Source organism: Schistocerca serialis, chromosome 1 (genome assembly GCF_023864345.2).
Source record: "Schistocerca serialis cubense isolate TAMUIC-IGC-003099 chromosome 1, iqSchSeri2.2, whole genome shotgun sequence".
In the NCBI taxonomy this organism is placed as follows: Eukaryota; Metazoa; Arthropoda; class Insecta; order Orthoptera; family Acrididae; genus Schistocerca; species Schistocerca serialis.
This window is the reverse complement of record NC_064638.1, coordinates 614,141,738-614,164,010: the sequence shown is the minus strand read 5'-3', so window position 1 is coordinate 614,164,010 and position 22,273 is coordinate 614,141,738.

The window sequence follows — 22,273 nt, the reverse complement described above, 5'->3', positions numbered from 1 at the left end:
TGATAATGAATAGTTGTATGAGGAAAAATGGTAATATGACATAAATAATCAATGTCTATTTTTGCAGATGATAATAAATGATGATTAATAGTTGTAGGAATAATATGTTAATACAAACACTGAGAATTTTTGCAGATGATGATAATGATGAATTTATATATTTTCTATTAGTTAATAGATGCTATGTAGTTATTTAAGTATTTGTTGCAGTTCTTTTTGACAGTATGTAGTATGTCACATAGTATAAAGACTGAATGTTTTGGGAAAGACAGCTAGAGCACATACATATTAAGTACACATTTCATTTCCTGTTAATTCGAAGCTTGCTAGTTTTCAGCATAATATACATTTGTTCTTTCAGGTCAATAATACACTTTGTATTCTTTCCAGGAGAAGCTTTTCATGATAATAATATGCTACCAGCACTTAGTTACTAAACATGTTCTAGTACTTGCATTCTTGTACCCAGTTGTGTGTATCATTCATTAATGTAATCACATACACTCTACTTGTTCCATAACCTTGCTACAGCTGACTCATGACGAATGATGTTGTTAATCCTTATTTCTAGCAATAAGTCTAAAGCAAATATTTTCATGCCCCAGCAGTTGACTACCGATCCCAATGCAATGCATTGCTAGCACAAACAAAAACTATTATTACCATTCCCAACTATTACCAGTATACAACCGAATAATACTATCAGTTTAAGATATATTTAGCGTCCTAAATATAATGCGAATGTTTCTGATGTACTGATTCGATTATGTTTATGTATTATTGGACTAAACACCTTGAGTACTGGTTCCACTGTCTTACATTTTAAATCTGTCTTATGTCACTTGCACAATATCAAATATAATCACTAGGAGCTTGGTGCTACACGCAGTAACTCCTGTTTTGAATGATGACTTCTGAATAATACATAATAATTACTTTGTAACTGGCCAATGTGTACCGATAATTACTGTAATGAGATGACTTACGATGCCAACAATTGCTGTAATGAGATGACTTATGATGCCAATAATTACTGTAATGAATGACTTCTGAATAATATTCTATAATACTACATAAATGCTTTGTAACTGCCCAATGAGTGCCAATAATTATTCAAATCAGATGATACACTAGTGTAGTTCTGAACGATGACTAGCAAAACACTTAATGTCCTTCAGCTTCTGACCTAATTACCAGCATTTACTTCGATATCCGTATGTCCTGACCATCCCCATAATCATGGAGCACTGTATTTGGTTTTTGCATTAATTCTACATTTATGAAAGACTATGGGTTCTACAAGAATGTGGTGTTGACATCAAGCTGTCCACCACTCTGACTGAAGGAGATGTCATGGTTTTATAGTGCAGCTATGCGCAACCCACTGTGCTGCAATCATGATGCTATCCTTCCCATTCCTTAGTAGACTTTGTAAGCTGTGTGATCCCCAAAGCCCGTGTTTAGTGTTTCTATTTGATACTTTATTCCTACGTTTACCAATATCTGCTGGTAGAGGGTGTCATTGTGAGGACAGTTGGTGTTTCTACAGTAGATTATATGTTAAAAGTTGGCAATAGATTCATTTATCCATTTTTTCTGTCAGTATTAATATCACCACATAGAATAACACCTCGGTTTCTTTCTGTTAGCCTGTTAAGTGAATATTCCAAACATTTTAGAAAAATATTTATGTAACCAGTTGGAGCTCTGTATAATCAAATAAGGGCTAATTTAGTGTCCACTATCTCAACTCCTGAGAGCTCTACATCTTTCTCCTTCATTATTCCAACAGGAAGTATTATATTTACAAAGTTTATATTATTTCTTACGAATACAAACTGCCACCATGTTTAAGAATTATTCTACATAAATAACCACCTAGCACCAACTAGTAAGTAGGGACACAATATGTAACTTGTCCTCATCAAGACCATGTTCTGTGACGCACAATAATAAGGTAGTTTTTAACTTGTTTTCTAAGACGATTTGTACTTCACCTATTTTACTAGTTACTAATTGCACATTTCGGTGAAAAAGAAACAATTCATGTTTTTTGTATTTTACCTGTAATATTAGAAATAAGATGTTACTGAGACTTATCTGTGAGTTGGCAGATTAATTTTTCATATTTCTAATTTTTTTCCTGTCTTGAAACCAAAACAAATTGTCATTGAGTGACACAGATGTATTTTGTCTGTGGTTCGTCCTTAAGGTGTGCTGTACCGCTGCTCCAGTTGTTGTTGTTTCCACTACTGCTACTGTTGTGGTTGTTGATGCTGCTGTTGCTGCTACTGCTTCTGATGATGGTGTTGCTGCTGTTTCATTTATTTCTGGTGTTCGCTCTTCCACATCTACTATGCTGTTCTGTGAGCTACTTGCATTTGGGGCGTTCACTTGCATTAACAAAATCTCACATTTCTCTTGGAGGGTTGTAGCTTTCCTGACAGCAGTATTCCCATTTGACCCTCCAGGTAACACAAACACTTCTTGTCCATGAGAGGTATGACTCCTATATCATCATACTGCTCATTTGAGATTTTATTTTCTACATCTAAAATTTTTGTTTGTATAGCGTTGTCCCCAAGTTTATTTAGATGAAAACCGTGTGTTGTGTGGAATCTTTTCCCCAAACTGCTTATGTTCAAAACTGTTACGTTTTCAAACCACCATGCAAATATTGTTCATTTCTGTATATGCAATTTCAATTTCTGTTTTTACATGTGATCATTCTCAGAAGTCATAAGGATGTGGTAATGAAAAAACAGTAACGTTTGTTACTCTCAGCTCATACAATTTTCTTTTTAACGAGAGTAAGAGGTCCGTTTTCCATTCCTTGAGACATCGTTTGATCCCATCAGGAAGACAGAAAAGTCCTTTCTGCTCAAACAAACCAGCACGTTCCGCGTGGGTAATTTCAAGAAGACCTGATGGCACATTTCAGTAAAACCCAAAGATATACCAATAACTGCTGTCACCACGCCTTTTGGGCTATTCAAATACTTACGCCTACCAGTCCGTCTTAAGTATTCTTCCTATAGATAGAGTGCTGCGTGCACTGTTTTTCTGTTTTGTATGGTTGACGTGCTGATGTTCTCAGAGCCACCTACAGAACACGACAAATATTTACAAATAATGTTTGATAGATTTTTCCAATACTGATTGCTGATTGAAAAAAGAAAAATGCAAAGGAAAGTGGAATTCTTGAGTTACATAGTTTCTTCTTATGGGATTGCACAGTTATAAAAGAAGGTTGACCTAATCCACTCAGATCCATGCTCGGAAACTTTCGAACTAGCCGTGGTATACTTCTAAGGGCGCCATCTAACTCACTCGGCAGTTGCCCAGGTACTTCTCACCACTGCTCTATCAGGATCAAATTCAAGCAAACACGCCCTCTCACATGGTCTCCAGAAATGTCGCAGGCAGTGGTCAAAGCGAAAACAGATTTACGTGGTGCCATCCACCCAGCTCACTCCGTCGATTCTGTGCCTCTTGCATTGTAGCCATATGTCGATTTGAGCGGCACTTGACCAGCAAATAGAAATTATGTGGAGAACGCTTGGTTACCGGAATTTGACTGTGTCGCAAACAAAACGAAGCCATTCGACGTTTCAGACCCCATGTAGAGGCACGCCCATCAAGGAGTTCACTGGCCATAAGCCTCTTCTACCTTCGAAAAGCCAAGTAAATCTTTTTCAGCAAGACAATTCCGCCATTTGGAATTCATCACTCATGCATTCGCCATATGAGAAGGCACGATAATGTGGTGGCTCACTATTTTTCTCCCGCTGGTGCTGCCACCTCACTGACTACAAACTATTGGTGAAGGAGCCTGCCAATGACGTGGAATTATAGCAACTTGTCAGGATTGTCAGGGTTAAATTCAAGCAGACAAGGCTCCTTCACTTAGATTCCAGAAGCCAAACTACTGGACAATAAATGAGCCGGCTTCGGAGGCACTGATCCCAATGTGCGTTGTTTCCAAAACCCGGCCTCACTCCTTTCTTCCGCGGGCTTTCAGAAATCTAGTTTTCAGTTCTATCCACGGACTCGCACATCCTGGGGCTAACTGCACGCTCTGTATGTTGAATGCATCAAACGCGACTGCCATTCGTGGGATATGAGTCTGCTTAGCAAGCCAGAATGGTAGGACAGGATGTCAGGCCCGCAAACCTATATGTTTTGCAATGAGCCAACACAGCATTTCGCACACCTTCACATAGACATGGTAGGACCCTCACGCCAGTACATTTTTGTGGCAACTCACCACTTCACCCGCATGGCGAAAGGAGTCCCAATCACAGATATATCGACAGAAATATTGCTCCAGGCATTTCTAACCACGTGGGTCTCGAATTTTGAATTTGCCGCCAATGCCACTGCTGGGCAAGGAAATCAGTTCGAGTCAAGTCTGTTCCACGAACTGGCAAACCTATGCGGTTGCAAAGACGGATAGTAACAGGATGTGGAACAATGGTACCGTTCTTTAAAAACTTCTCTAATATGTCACGGCACATTTTGGTTAGCTGCCCCAACGCTGGTGCCACTGGGACCATATGCATCCGTTAGAACTGACGCCTGAGCTTCTGCCGAACAGGTTGCGTAGGGGGAACCCGTCAGGTTCCCTACGGAATTTTTCGAACAACCTGATATCGAAGCTTCTGCAGCAGAATTGGCGTAAAGGGAACCAATCAGACTCCTTACAGAATTTTTCGAACAACATGACGGTCCTTCACAAGAGCCATCGTTATCACTGCTACAAGTCAAGGAGTGCATCTATTCGCTTCCGCGGTCGCTGGCTTCCCTACATACGGACCCATATATTTCTGTAGACGAGGATCTACGGACGTTTTCTCATGTCATCCTATGGACAGACACGTTCAAGCACCGTCACATGGGCGAAGTCAGATGTGTATCGCGAGACCCACACTTTCTACACATTTACGTTTTGTTGCCACTACATTGATATTACAAATTTGAATGGAATATGATTCATCTCTTCTGTCTTATTCAATCTTAAGTATTGCAAAGCTCTTTTAAATTCTGGTTCAGGATCCACATTCTGTTCCCTGCTGACTTCTGTTTCTTCTTCTATGATGGCATGAGGCAAATCTTGCCCCTCAGAAAGGCCTTCAGTGTACTCTTTCCACGTATCTGTTCGCTCCTCTGCATATAACAGCTGAATTCCTGTTGTACTGTTAATGTTACAACAATTTATTTGAATTTCACCGAATGTTGTTTTGACTTCTCTTTATGCTGAGGCGGTATTTCCGACAATCATGTTTCCTTAGATGTCTTCTCATGGTTCATGCAGCCCTTCCGCCTTAGCTCCCCTGCACTTTCTATCTCTTTCATTCCTAAATGACTTGTACTTCTGTATTGCTGAATTTCCATATACTTACAATTTTCTTCCATCAACTGAAGTATTTCTTCTGTTATCCATGGTTTCTTCGCAACAACCATCTACCTACGCCTGTTTCTATTTTCAACTTCGGTGAGTGTCTCTTTTAGAGAGGTCCATTCCTCTTCAAGTTAACTACCTACTGAACTGTTTCTTATCGCAGTACCTAAAGCCTCAGAGAAGTTCAAGCGTAACTCTTCGTTCCCTAGTATCTCCTTATCCCACTTCTTTGCGGTTCGATTCTTTCTGAATAGTCTCTTAAACTTCAGCCTACCCTTAATCACTATTAAATTCTGATCTAAGTTAAATCTTCCTGGCCTTTTCTAAGTATGTCTTATCCTTTAGTGATTCTTGAACATAATATTCGCTATTGCTATCTGAAATTTATAACAGAACTCAACTAGTCTTTCTCCACTTTCATTTTTAATACCTACCTCATATTGTTCCGTAATTCTTTCTTCTACTCCTTCCCCTACAATCGGATTCCATTCCCCTCTGACTTGGAATTCCGTTATTCATCGCAAATATAGATTCGTAGAGATCGAGCTATTACTAAAAATTGTCAATAAAGATTGTTTCAGTTACAACAGTTGAATTTTTTCGTTCTGAAGCACTTCAAGTTTTTCAGAAATGCTTATGGAACATGCACCTTTGTTTAATATTTACTGCAGAGATGTCGAACTCGGGCAGCTCTTTGTACAGGCGATCGGTCTATCACATAGCGACACAGCCCGTCGAGAGAAAAACATTGATTTAGTTTATTAAAGTCCCTCCGAAAACTTGAAAGTCGATTTTATTGGTTAGCATTGACTGAGTTGATGGCTGTCCACCTGAGGCGTACTGTGTTAAATTCTGTGCAATTCACTCGTTAGATCGTCATAATGCCGAGGTAGTAGGCGAGCCTTGCTCATAATGCTCCAAATGTTCTTAGTTTGAGAGGAACCTTTGGTTGTCATCTGCAGTATCCTCACAGCACAGTAGTACGCCGTCTACGTTCTGCGCCCAGGTTTGTTGACCTTCACGGGAATCCATCCTCGGCTTACATTTCAGTAATATAATGCCCACCCGACCACGGCGAGAGTTTATACTGCTTTTATTTGAGCTTGTCAAACACTTCTTCGGCCAGAAAAGTCGCCGAGTCAGTCCGCAACAGAGAAAGTTTGGAGCCTTATGGGCAGGACCCTGCGACCATCTTGGCATTCTGACGATCTGATGCGCCAATTGGACAGAATTTTGAACGATATCCCTCAGAAGAACATCCAACATCTCTACCAGTGCCAAGCTATATAACAGGTTGTATACGGGTCAAATGTAGACCAGTGTGTTATTGATTTGCTCAATGTGTGAAGCCCTTTCTCTTGAATAAATCATCCAATTTTTCTGAAAATAATAATTTTCTTGGGTGTACACGTACATCACATTAACTGATTTTCGTTCCATTCGGATAATTCCTTCAGGTTGCGTCGTTAGAATACCCTGGAGTATATTATGAACGCTTTTATTAAGTGTTTAAGTGTCAGGAGTTAATCAATGGATTCAAGGATAGCGTATATAAAACATTATCAGTATTGACGTGCACACGTCAAGAAAAGTTTTGCATCACCTCCGTTCCGAGAGTTCTGCAACCTGACTGAAAATTGGAATAGAGATCAACTTAAACATCATTTCCACCCTTTTTATTGCTAATGGAAACCACACACTGCATGTTGTACCACCATACAGCGAGACCTTGACGGCTGGTGTGGCCGTGCGGTTCTAAGCGCTTCAGTCTGGAACCGCGTGACCGCTACGGTCGCAGGTTCGAATCCTGCCTCGGGCATGGATATGTGTGATGTCCTTAGGTTAGTTAGGTTTAAGTAGTTCTAAGTTCTAGGGGACTGATGACCTCAGATGTTAAGTCCCATAGTGCTCAGAGGCATTTGAACCAAGCGAGACCGTCAGAGGTGGTGATCCAGATTGTTGGACACACCGGTACCTCTAATACCCAGTAACACGTCCTCTTGCATTAACGCATGCCTATATTCGTCAAGGAATACTATCCACAAGTTCATCAAGATACTGTTGGTTCAAATTGTCCCACTCCTCAACGTCGATTCGACGTAGATCCCTCAGAGTGGTTGGTGGGTCACGTCGTCCCTAAACAGCTCTTTTCAATCTATCTGAGGCATGTTTGACAAGGTTCATCTCTGGAGAACATGCTGGCCACTCAAGTCCACCGATGTCGTTAGCCTCAAGGACGTCATTCTCACGATATGCATGATGCGGGGGCGAATTGTTGTCCATGAAGATGAATGCCTCACCAATACCCTGCTCATATGGTTACACCCTCGGTCAGAGGATGGTATTCATAGCCGATACAGCGCCTTCCATGACCACCAGTGGCGTACGTCGGCCCCACATAATGAAACCCCAAAATAGCAGGAAATCTCCACCTTGCTACACTCGCTGTGTAGTGTGTCTAACGTGTACAGCCTGACCGGGTTGCCTCCAAACACGTCTCCGACGACTGTCTGGTTGATGGGAGGAATGTCATCGACAGTTCCTGTCTCCAGTTTCCTTTAATTTACGTCTATGGTCACAATCTACATCTGCATCTACATCTACATTGAAACTCCGCAAGCCACCCAACGGTGTGTGGCGGAGGGCACTTTACGTGCCACTGTCATTACCTCCCTTTCCTGTTCCAGTCGCGTATGGTTCGCGGGAAGAACGGCTGTCTGAAAGCCTCCGTGCGCGCTCTGAACTCTCTAATGTTACATTCGTGATCTTCTCGGGAGGTATAAGTAGGGGGAAGGAATATATTCGATACCTCATCCAGAAACGCACTCTCTCGAAACCTGGCGAGCAAACTACACCGCTATCCAGAGCGCCTCTCTTGCAGAGTCTGCCACTTGAGTTTGTTAAACATCTCCGTAACGCTATCACGGTTACCAAATAACCCTGTGACGAAACGCGCCGCTCTTCTTTGGATCTTCTCTATCTCCTCCGTCAACCCGATCTGGTACGGATCCCACACTGATGAGCAATACTCAAGTATAGGTCGAACGAGTGTTTTGTAAGCCACCTCCTTTGTTGATGGACTACATTTTCTAAAGACTCTCCCAATGAATCTCAACCTGGTAACCGCCTTACCAACAATTAATTTTATATGATCATTCCACTTCAAATCGTTCCACACGCATACTCCCAGATATTTTACAGAAGTAACTGCTATTAGTGTTTGTTCCGCTATCATATAATCATACAATAAAGGATCCTTCTTTCTATGTATTCGCAATACATTACATTTGTCTATGTTAAGGGTCAGTTGCCACTCCCTGCACCAAGTGCCTAACCGCTGCAGATCTTCCTGCATTTTCTAATGCTGCAACTTCTCTGTATACTACAGCATCATCCGCGAAAAGCCGCATGGAACTTCCGACACTATCTACTAGGTCTGTTTAACAGATTACCGGTTTAGGTCTGTAATGACCATCATCAGATCCGTCTCATAGAAACAAAGTCCTAATGCACTGCAGCCATAGTGGCATAGTCAACTGTTATATGCGGAATCAGCACCAGCATCGTCAAATACGTATATCCTGGAGTAGTTTTACTGACAACATGACTCGTGCATGTGATGTGATTTATATATAAACCGGTAATCTGTTAAACAGAAAAGATTGTGACCATTGACGTAAATTAAAGGAAACTTATTACATATACGGGTCACTGTGTTTTTTCGCGACGATGTCGCAGCTTGTGAGTTCCTGTCTCTCTGTATCTCCTCCGCGTCAGAACAATATCGCTTTGTTTCACTCCGAGATGTCTGGAAAATTTGGAAATTTTTGGTAAGTCCTGTGTGACCAAACTGCTAAGGTCATCGGTCAATAACCTTACACACTACTTAATCTATTTAAACTAACTTAGGCATGCCCGGGAGAGGACTCAAACCTCGGACAGGAGCAGCCGCGCCAACCGTGACAAGGCGCCATAGACCGCACGGCTACCCCGCGCGGCGAGACGCCTGGACACATCCCTTGTTGAGAGCCCTTCCTGGCAGAGAGACCGTCTAGGCATTTTTGAACTACAAAATGGCTCAAATGGCTCTGAGCACTATGGGACTTAACGTCTTAGGTCATCAGTCCCCTACAACTTAGAACTACTTAAACCTAACTAACCTAAGGACATCACACACACCCATGCCCGAGGCAGGATTCGAACCTGCGACCGTAACGGTCGCGCGGTTCCAGACTGAAGCGCCTAGAACTGCACGGCCACACCGGCCGGCGTTGAACTACAGACAACACAAGCCGTGTACCTCCTTCCCGGTGGAATGACTGGAACTGATCGGCTGGCGGACCCCCTCCGTCTAAAAGGTGCTGCTCGTGCTTGGTTGTTTACATCTTTGGGCGAGTTTAGTGACATCTCTTAACGGTCAAAGGGACTATGTCTGCGATACAATATCTACAATCAACGTCTATCTTCAAGAGTTCAGGGAAAGGAGGTGATGCAAAACATTTTTTGTTGTGTGTGTAATGCCATAGGCATGAGGGAAAAGAAAGATGTAATATTATTAAGTTTCAGTCTACTGGTGTCTTGTTACGGCTGAGTTGTCTCAGTCCTATTTCTTACTTCCTGTGATTATTTAGGTAAACGATGTTTAAACGATGAGTTTAACATATAATAAGTTGGTTTCTAACACTAAACAGATGTATTGGTGGTTGGATAGAAAGTTTTTACAGATCCATCAACTTCACCTGTTCTCAAATCGTACTAGGAATTGTGATAGGTCTGTCACCAATAGAATTCATTGTCAACTAGATTCATTTCCCATCATTCTTCGGCGAAATGAGAATGTGACAACATGGTTTACGCAACATTTTCTGAACATTATGCAATTGAAGATGCAGGGGGCAGAAAGCAAAGGAAGAGGAAAGAACTGATGATATCAGCTCCATCGCAACTTCATATGGATACAGCTGTGATGAGTGAAAGTGTGTGCTGCTCTTGGACCCAAACCTGGGATCTCCTACTTTCTAGGCAGTTGTCTTAATCACTGCGTCACCTGAGCACAGCGTTAATTGCAAATGTGTGCACTATCACGGCAGACTCCTTGGCCAAATCACATTCGCAGCTAACGACAATACTTATCTGCAGTGCCCATACGCATCCTCCATACCTGCTAATTTTAGATTTTCAGTGGAGGTCGAACATAAATGTGTGTCGGCACTTATGGCTGTGGATTCACAGCCCATCAAGGCTTATTAATTACGTGATTGAATGGTGTTTCTTCTCGTGGACGTATCTGAAAGGGGAGACACCACACGGAATCCGCAGCTGCCATGTAAATTGAAGGAGGATGGAAAGAGGGGGAAAGGAAAAGGAAGATAAAAGATATCAGCTGCATCAGTACTTTATGAGAGAAAATGTGTGCTGAATCGGAGCACTAACCCAGGATCTGCTAACTGGGAACCACGTGCCCGCTACGGTCGCAGGTTCGAATCCTCCCTCGGGCATGGATGTGTGTGATGTCTTTAGGTTAGTTATGTTTAAGTAGTTCTAAGTTCTAGGGGAATGATGCCCTCAGAAGTCAAGTCCCATAGTGCTCAGAGTTATTTTAACCAGTTTTTGCTAACTGGGCAATTACGATAACAATTGTGTCACACGGTCACTGAATTAATAGCAAATGTGTGGACTATCTCGGCATCCTCCTCAGCTGAACCACATTCATAACTAGCGCCAATACTTACTTATCCTTTGTCCCTGTCCATGTCCTTAGTGGCTGCTCATTTTAGATTCCCACTGGAGGTCGAATGCAAAGTGCATCTGCACTGGTGGCTGTGGTTTCACGGTGCCTTGACGTATATCAGTCATATGAATGTGTGGGATTTGTTCTTTCGGACGTCGCCGTTCTCGGCCGTTAAGTGAAAGCCATTGGACACTACTTTATCCGTGGTGAGAGATAATACCTGAAATTTGATGTTTTCGGCATCTCCTGACACTGTGGATTTCGAAACATTGATTTCCCTAACGATTTCTGAAATGGAATGTCCCATGCGTCTAGCTCCAACTACCATTCCGCGTTCCGCGTCTGTTAAATCCAGTCGTATGGCCGTTAACCGTTTCACATGAACCATGTGAATGCAAATAACCGCCTCACCAATACACTACACCTGTGTACGCTATGCTAACGCCGTCTATGTATGTGCATGTCACTATCCTGTGACTTTTGTTTCTTCAGTGTCATTTGCGTGGTAAATGCCTTATGTTTGCTTAGAAGCACTCAGACATTTTATGATTCATGCATGTTTCTTCTCTGGCTCCAGAACAAAGAACAAGTCAAGACAGCGTACACCTGCCATTATTGCATAATATCCCTCTAACAATTTGTGAAGTCTTTGAGAGGGGCAGTAATACAATTGTCTGTTGCGGTTTGTGTGACAGGTTCCGGGATGCAACATAACAAAGTAGTGTGCAGTCTTTTGCAGCAAATCAAAGACTATTAGTTCCTAAATTGTTAGTTGTTAATTGTAAAACCAGAGCTTTTGATAAGTATGAGCGAAATACATGTATGCCAGCACGGTCGAGGAGTACAAACCTTAAAAATAACATCAAACAGAGGAAATCTGTTAAGTACAGTACGCAGCGCTTTGTGTTTTGCTTTTCATCACATGGAAATAAATACTAAAGCTGGTTTAATATTTGTGACGGAAAATCAAACATTTATTTCCCAGAGGTAAAGAGAACGGCTTAATATGTGCTGCCACTGACCTTGTTTTGAAACAGTATTTTACGTAAACAGAGGATTCTCGCATTAAATCTTTACCAGCTGAAAGCGCCAGTCTTCCTCATTTTTCATTCGTGTCGCCAAAACATTGCCTGGCACAAGTTCCTCGTCAACTGTTAATCTCTGACGGCACTGGAAGCTTTGCGTCTGCGTTACTTAAATTAATTACCGGGTAAGGACGACGAGGTGTTCTGCAAATGTGTCTTTTTGCTTTGTTAAAATGAGGGGATCTAATACTGTATACATAATATATTATATCTAATGTAACCAAGCTTCAAGAATAGTGTTTTATCCATTCTCAGCAACTGAAGTGGCAAGTAACGAGATAATAAGCAACCAATGATGCGAAAGGTATAATCTTCTGAAGAAGGGCACTAAGTGCCTGAAACCGGGAAAGAAATCAAATTTCTTTTATGTAACTGGTTTCACATTATTTCGTTACACTCTAGAATATTCTATGCTTCCGTGTACTTGTACACTCTACATTTCCCTTTTTCGATTGGTGTGCAATTTCATCTTCTCACGCCCTTAAAAATGGATTTGCTATAAACCGCCTTCGCCGTCTACTCCTGCGTCTCATCACTATATATTTTCCGTTTATATGAACCTTTCGTTAGTCACATAAAACGAATGGGTTTAGTCCTTGCAACAGAATTCCAAACGCGCTGTTGGCAGTTAGCTGGAATATTCATCCTCAGCATTGTTCCAGCAATTGGCCGCACCGGAGGTTCCAGGTTGAATGTGTTGCGCATTACATGAATAGAAGTGTATAGACGAGTGAGAGGGAAAGGAATTACTGATTATTCGGGAGAATAAGCTGCTACGTTCTGTGGAATTTTGATGAAACGAACGAGCGCTATAAGCAAACGGGTACGCGACTGTGAAATTGCGTTACGTAGTTCAAACGATATATGCGAATACAACGGAAATGAGAGCAATTCTTCATGTGAGTAAGGCGTAAGTACCACAAGAGCAGGAGATAAACAGCAAGCTGCGTATAATGACCACGAGTGAAACACTATGAACGCAATATATTCTCTCTCCGTAGCTGTGCGAGACTTGTCGTGGTAAGTGTGCTATCACATTTTATAGTTAATCGAAATAATTTGCGTACGTAAACAGAAAACTGGTTTCAAACAAAACATTTAGGGGGTGATGTTAATCCTTCTGTTATAGTTCCCAATCGTTTCGATATGTAAAACTTTCTGAAATTTAAACATTACAATGGTAAGCTGCACCATAGTCCGAAGGCGGTAAATACACTGAAATCGTGGCACGTGCAACGTGATATAATAACGACTAACGTCAAAATATATCCATACACTGACACTCTCAATTCTTTATATTGCCATATACATACACAATCTCAAATCACACACCTACTCATGAGAATCATCACCTAGTGCCACGATAATAGCCTTTGCATTGGCGTACACATACGTAACATCATGTCACACAGCTGCATGTCAGAATTACCAGAACGTTCCTTTTGCACACAGTCAGTATCTTTTGAGTATCGGGGAAAGCGGTGGAAATAACTGTGGCGCCAGGACTGCATGGAGACGTCGTGGTCATATGCACATGCGCAAAAGTACCACTTGATGGATGGTGAGGAGAATTAGCACAATTTTCACTGGGGATAAGTGAAGTCTATAAACAGAAATCGTCGAGTTAGCATATCGTGAAAGTAATATAGCAGAACTTACTAGTGGTAGTGTGGGCTAGGGAGCGAGGTCTATGTAGAGACACCAAAATTAATTGCACTTACAGTCGTTAAGTGTATGTACCGTGACGGCGTTGAGTAATTTATTCGTTTCGCACTGCTACCAGACAGAGTACTTATTTTGTTTCAATGTGGTACATCGCTAGGGGATTCGACACGATCTGCTGATAGTCAAGCGCTTTTTATTGCATGCAAATGTAAACATACATTGCAGAAATAATTTAATACAGTTGGCTAATCTACCAAATGAATCTACCACAGTCTCGACACAGTCGCTTCTTGTGATGAAATGGAACTGTGGCGTGGGAGGGCTGAGGGAGGAGGGCGATATAGTGACATCACCTAGAGTTGCAGTGTTGTGCAAGAAAGAGGGCGAGTGCATAACGCGATCTGTGCGGGCGGAGAAAAGTCTGCGATGTCGCCAGTGTGCTCTGTGTTTTTCCACTCTACGCGCTCCAGCAGTTGACTACCTTGTTCAGTGCCAACGCTGGATCCCCCCGATTTACGCCCTCTAATAGATAAATTTCTATGTGCGGAAACCTACTGCTTTTCCTTCTCAGCGTAACACGTGGTCTGTTGCGTCTCCCATAATGAACACTACAGTGGCTAAGCAGCTTCGCCATGTCTAATCATACTAATGGCAAATGTCTCGCACGCGCCATGATGTACCCGTTACAGTCTGACACATCACACCGATACTAGTTCCAAATGTCACGAGGCACACTGCCCCTTGGCACTGCGATCCTCCCTGCTATCCACCTTCTTCCCTAGTTTTGTTGTTGAGATGGTCGGTTTGTTGATATACGAGCTAGAAGAGTTCCGTCTTTTCTATTGGATGGAAACTCCATAAATATATGGCTGCTTCATACTTGCTGACACTGATGACGCAAAGTGTTTAAGTGACAATTACTAGAACTGACAGGGGAAAGCAGAAAACAGCAACGTATGTTTGCTTTGATGATTAGGTTCACTTCTCCACTGGAGTCTGCTCAGAAGTTAAGAAAAGAAATGTCGATTGAGACTCTAGAAGTAGCGCTCATCAGGAGGTTACAATAACCGGAAAAGGTTATGTAGGGTGAGTCACCTGAAACTTGCATCCGGCCGCTGTGGCCGGAGCTTCAGTCCGAAACCGCGCTGCTGCTACGGTCGTAGGTTCGAATCCTGCCTCTGGCATGGATGTGTGTAATGTCCATAGGTTAGTAAGGTTTTAGAAGTTCTAAGTCTAGAGAACTGATGACCTCAGATGTTAAGTCCCATAGTGGTTAGAGCCATTTGAACCACTTTGCAAACAAGCAAATCCAAATACTGCGGAAATGGAAGATGCTATGTAAGGGAGGTTTTCATTGCATGGAATGGTAGTCAGGGACACATATTACAAGTGAGAGAGCAGAATTCCATGCAGAATTCCAACTAAAACATCCATTTCTGTTTATAGGGTTATTTGATAATTTAAATTCGATGGATTCCTTAATAACAGTATCCCAATAGCCATAAATGCATGCCATGTTCTATAATGGTGGATTTGCTCGGCTGTTGTTAGCATGTGTGCCACTCATGCTTGGTACGCCAGTCCTCCACAATCATGTTAGTCCGATCAATGTACGAAATGCCACAACCGCAATGAATACTGTAGACATCCGCCTCACGCAAACTAAGATGACGCTGGTCTTGGACAGTAGTCTAGACCACTCTTCGCACCACACGATTTCGCAAAATACGACCAATCCTCATGGAAATACTCCTTGCGTAAGGCAAACAGGTTGTTGGCTTTTTACCAACGTCGATATTATCATCGCTTACCCGATGCACAGCGCAACACACGTCTAATTTGTCTTTCAGTATACCCATTCTGACGAAAGGTGGGCTAACTCAGCTGACAAACTCTTGAATCCGAGATGACGTGGGCCCTGTGAACCAAGGACGAAGTATCTCTTCACATTGAGCCGGATAGTGACAACTTTCAGCCTACAGATACAAGTCAGTATGAGTGGGCATCCTATAAAGTGCCTGCCCCAACACATCATCCACCCTCCTCCTGATCAACACGTGAAAGATAGGAAGAGACAGCCCGTTTCTACCTCCATAGTGAAACGAATTTTCGAGTGGATTGAAGTCACATGTTCTGAAAAGTCGTTCAAATTTTCACTGTTATGAGACAAAATAACAAAATTATCGTCTACATATGTGGAAGAAAAACACGCGGGTTCCAAACGCTCCGACTGCAAAGCATGTTTCACGAAATAGTCCATAAAAGATTGGTAGTGATAGGCGGCAACGGGCTTCCCATCGCAACTCCATCTGTCCGATGGTACTATTGGTTGTTGAATAAAAAGTGTCCAATCTTAGTCAACCATGGGTGTGTGCGTGGTTTTTGGCATAAGTTAGTTTAAGTAGTGAGTAAGTCTAGGGACCGATGACCTCAGCAGTTTGGTCTCTAAGGAGTTCACACACATTTGAACATTTGAAAACATCAGTGTAGGCCCGTGCTGTGATAGTGCCACGCAAAACAACAAGGGGTGCATGCCCCCTCCATGAAAAACACGACCACACCATAACACCACCGCCTCCGAATTTTACACACGTTGGCATCACCCCGGTACCCAGAACTCCTCAATATAGACGTTGTGAGTGGATATTGTAACACAGACACAGTCCATTCGACTGTTTAGAGATGTCACTAAACCCGCCCAAAGATGGAAATAACCATGCATGAGCAGCGCCTATTAGACGTAGGGGATCCGACAGCGGATCAGTTCCAGTCATTCCACCAGAAAGAGGTACATAGCTCGTGCTCAACCATGGCTAGACGGTCAATACCGCTGTTCGATCGCGTCCGCATTTTAACTTTGTGCCAAGAAAGGCACACAACGAGGAAAGTGTAGAGGCGTCTCGGAGTGAAACAAATCGACGTTGTTCGAACGTGGAGGAGATAGAGACGGGAACTGTCTATGGCGTGTCCCACTCACGCCGCCCAAGGCCTGCTACTACAGTGGATGACCGCTACCTGTGGATTATGGCTCGGAGGAACCCTGACAGTAACGCCACCATGTTGAATAATGCTTTTCGTGCAGCCACAGAACGTCGTGTTACGATTCAGGCAATAGGCTGCATGATGCGCAACTTCACTCCCGACGTGCATGGCGAGGTCCATCTTTGCTACCACGACACCATGCTGCGCGGTACAGATGGGCCCAATAACATGCCGAATGGACCGCTCAGGATTGGCATCACGTTCTCTTCACTGATGAGTGTCACATACGCCTTCAACCAGACAATCGTCGGAGTCGTGTTTGGAGGCAACCTGGTCAGATTGAACACATTAGAGACACTGCCCAGCGAGTGCATCAAGGTGGAGGTTCCCTGATGTATTGGGGTAGCATTATGTGGGGACGACGCAGGCCGCTGGTCGTCATGAAAGGCGCCATAACGGTTGTACTATACGTGAATGCCATCCTCCGACTGATAGCGCAACTATATCGGCAGCATATTGGCGAGGCATTCGTCCTCATGGAGGACAATTTGCGCCTCCATCATGCACATTACGTGAATGACTTCCTTCAGGATAACTACACCGCTCAACTATAGTGCCCAGCATGATCTCCAGACATGAACCCTATTGAACATGTCTGGGATAGATTGAAACGGGCTGTTTATGGTCGACGTGACCCACCAACAACTCTGAGGGATCTACGACGAATGGCCGTTGAGCAGGGGGACAATCTGGACCAACAGTATCTTGATGAACTTGTGGATAGTATGCCACGATGAATACAGGCATGCACCAATGCAAGAGGACCTACTACTGGGTGTTAGAGGTACCAGTGTGTACAGCAATCTGGACTACCACTTCTGAAGGTGCTGTTTTCACGAGCAATAAAAAGGGCGGAATTGATGTTTATGTTGATCTCTGCTCCAGCTCTTTGTACAGGTTCCGAAACTCTCGGGACCGAGTTGATACAAAGCTTTTTCTGATCTGTTTATATGGAGTTCCACTGGATCCACCTCATTGTCGTTGAGATCTCGCTCAAGTCTTTTGAGGTTGTAACCTCCCCACAAAATAAAATAAATAATGAGATGTAGGAAAGGATACTAGTTCTTTAATTTTGTTAGGTGGTTCAACATTTTTCAATATAACTGTCGGAGATAGCATAGTAGATTCATTTGGTATCGAGTTAATTACATCCTGGAATGAGAGTATGTGTGTGTCCCAATCAATATGTTTTTTATGGCAGTATATTCTACATAGCTTACCAATTTCATTCATTAGTTGTTCACAAGGGTTCGAAGAAGGGTGATACTTGGATATATAGGTCGGAGAAATGTTTCTTGCTCGTAACATACGTGTCCATATAGCAGATCGAAACTGTGGTCCATTGTCGGAAATTATTTTCAATACCTGTCCTACATGGGATAAAAAATGTTTTACAAATGCTTTCGAAACAGATTTAGCAGTAGCTTTGCGTAACGGAGTGAAGGTAACAAATTTTGAAGTGAGTTCAACAGCGACAAAGATGTAACAAAAACCTCTATTAGATCTGGGAATCGGACCAAATATGTCGACAGCGGCCATGTGTCTCAATTTAACAGGTACAATAGGATGTAACGGAGGAATATGTGAAGTCGTGTCTGACTTAGCTTTCTGGCAGATTTTACATGACGCTAAAACTCGTCGAATACGTTTTTCCATGTTGGCAAAATAACAGTTCTGTCTCAGTATGAGAAAACATTTTCTGGCTCCGTAATGTGCGTAACTTAAATGAGTATACCAAATTAATTTGTTAACAAGTTTGTCAGGAATGCATAGTAACCAGTTGTTGCTGTCAGGGTGAGAGCGGCGAAACAGAATGTTGTTGCGTACAGTATAATGGTTTCTGATGGTAACATTATTCCTATCTTGCCAAAGGTGTTCAATTTCTTTCCATACGTGGTCTTTACTCTGCTCTTGCGCTATGTCTCGTATTGACGCCGAAATGAAATTTTCAAATGCAACTTGTTGAATGTACATGACGCTGAAATTTGCTCTGCAGAAGTTGGTTGCGATGTCTTGCTGATGGTTGCTGAGAGAACGGGATAGTGCGTCTGCTACAACATTTTGTGTACCGGGAATGTGAACAATTGTAAAATTAAATTCCTGTAAATAAAGTTTCCATCTGATTAACATGCCTTGTGTAAATTTTGCGGAAAGTAAAAACTGTATAGCTCTATGATCTGTGTAAACGGTAGTCGTCTTCCATAAAGAAAATGCCGAAATCTCGTAAATGCCCATACAACATATAATGTTTCAAGTTCTGTGACAGAATAATTGCGCTCAGCAAGTGACAGAATGCGGCCCGCAAAGGCGATGTTTTCAATTACTGTTTTACCGTCTTCTTCAATTTCCTGAAAAATGTGCACGCCTAAAGCTGTGTTAGAACTGTCGGTGGCAATGGAAAAATTTCTAGTAAGATCTGGATGTGATAAAAGTGGTGCATTCAACAAAGCTTCTTTCAGATTCACAAATTCAGACTACGCTTGGCTATCCCAGGACCAAATAGTGTTTTTACCCGTCAACTGACATAATCTAGGGGTGTCTAAAGCAGAGTAATGAATAAATTTACGAAAAGAGGTAATTAAACCCAAAAAGCTGCGGAGTTGTTTCTTCGTCGTAGGTACAGTAATGTCACGTATAGCTTGAAGTTTTTCCGTGTCAGGCGCAATGCCTTCTGTTGAAATTACATGTCCAAGAAATTTAATAGAAGTTTTGCCAAAGTGCGATTTGCTAAGATTAACTGTGAGTCCTTGTGCACGAAAAGTTTGTAACAGTTATTCAAGAATCAGCTCGTGTTCAGACCAGTTAGCTTCTGCAATAAGAATGTCGTCTACATACGTTGTGATTCTGTCTTTTCGTTCTGTCGGAAGTATAGTATTCAAACCGCGAATAAACGCTGCTGAAGAAACTGTTAAACCGAACGGTAATTTATAAAATTGATAACAGTCACCAAAACAGAGAAAAACCTGTGTACTTTCTGCAGTTCGGATGGAGCTGGATTTGCCAAAATCCCGATTTCAAATCTAATGTGGAATAAATAGCAGTACCATGAAATTTCTGTAGAAGTTCTTCTAGTGTTTGAGGGCGATTTGTTTCATTAATAATAATGTCATTGATGTGACGCGAATCAAGTATGAGACGAAGTGAACCATCCTTTTTCTTAACAATATGGAGCGGGTTTATGTACGGACTAACTGCCGGTTCAATAATTCCTTGGTCAAGCATAGCTTGCAATTCTTTCTTAACTTGTTCTGTGTGAATATAAGGATGGGATAATGTTTGGCTTTAAACGTGTCGTGCTGTTTAACCTGAAATTCGTACATAAAACCGGACATAGTACCAGGGATGTTGTCGAGAACTGGAGCTTGCTGTAAAAGAATTTTGCGTAGTTACGTGCGTTCGTCGTCTGTATTTGCACTGCTCTGTTTAACTTTATCAGATGTCATATGCATAACGTCGTCTGGAGTATTATAGTTGTGTACGTATGTATCTGTGAACAATGTGGAATGACAGTCTATGTTACGTGAAGCAGAAATGACCTCTCTACTATTAATTGTTTCAGTGCTGAAAATCTAATGCCAGTTGGACATTTTCATCCTTCAACATTAAATAGGAATTTTGAAAGTCAATAACTGCGTCGTTTTGTACCAAAAAACTCGTACCTAAAATAACGTCTGTTGTCAATAAGGGAACAATCCAAAAATTTGAGTGAAACGTATGACCTGCAATACAAAATGATAAGTGTGTCTGTAACTTTACATCTACTCCTTTACCAGATACTGCTCCTTTAACTTTAGTTTTGCCTAAAGGTAACGTAGGATAGGGGTTCTCTTTGTTACGTTCGTTGAAAGTTTCCTCATTTATAACTGACATAGGTGATCCAGAATCGATTCTGCTGAAAATTTGGATGATCCAATCTTTATTTCAATGACAGGGTAGGGAAATAGTTTTTTGAATAACTGGTTTTTCATGCAAAAGTGTGTCTCGGATGTCGTCAAAAGTAATAACATTTTCGTGAACGAGATTCTCTGTGTCAAAAGTATTGCTTGCGTTGCTGGAAGATGCAACCTGTACTGTATCTAGTCAAACTCTTTTTGACGTGCTGTTATTTGCGGGAGGATGCTGTGGCATCTCGACTATTTGTACTGTTCTGTTATTTCGTCCTGACGTATTACGTCCGGGATGATACCGACTGTCTGGTTCATTCATGATAATCTGTTGTTGCAGATGATTCTGTTGCTGGTAAGACCGACTGTTATTAAACGTACGCTGAAAACTGTGCTCATTACTTTTACGTCTGTCATGATAGTCATTGCTATACGGCGCGTTGCGATATGAGTTGAAATGGTGTGTTTTCTGTACGTACTGATTTCCTTGTTGCTGTGCGTTACTATTTGGCGGAGCCGACGCTATACGTGTAGGCGGCGAAATATTAAAGCTTGCTTGACCTTTCACATTACATTGTTGGTTAGTTATGCTAACCGGCTGGTTTTGTTGTTGTTGTGGGGAAAAACCTCTATTGTTACCAAAAGGTGTTTGCGACTGCTGAAAATTTTGCACATACTGATGATTAAAATTTTGTCTGTTACTTAAGTTACACTGGTATTTCTTGTCATTTCGCGAGTGTCTAATGAAAATTGTCACTTTCGGTAAAACTTGTCATATCTGGTTTTCTTAACTCATTTCTAATCCTAGATAGGTCGATAGTTGAAGAGATGTTTTGATAGATATAAAGGATAGTAGATGAGAATGCAGCAGTGCAGAAAACTAAAGATGAAATAGCACTACCACAGCTCAGGGCCCTGTGCACGCTACGGCACATATTCATCGAAGTGTAATGAATCCCCTGAGGTCACTTACGCGCTGCAAGTAAATTTTAGTTTCTGCATTACAGGCAATGGCGGTGAAAATACAAAAATAAGTTGTCGTATCCAGTCAAAAGGGTGAATCCGTGTTCTGTCATTCTTAAATTTCCCAATGGAAGGAAAGTGTTTGTAGTCAAAATTATCGTCTCTGAATGTGTGAACAGGTTCAGGACTGTATGAGAATCTATTTGTCTGTGTCTGTTCGGATTCTAAGTCACGTAGTCTCTGTAAATTACCTAAGCTACACTGGCTGTGTGAGTGTGACAAATGTTCGGAAAGTGGCGTATGCTGTGATGTTTTAAAGGTAGAAATATTTTTCATCTCCGTCACTTCTTGACAATTTTCTACGTAATGTATTTGACGAACCTATCTCACTGATCGTCTGCTGTAAATTTTGGAATTCGGGTGTTTGATTAAGCGAAACTGGTGACGAATCGTCTGATTTGGTATCGATATTTTCGATAACATCAATACGACTGGCCAATTC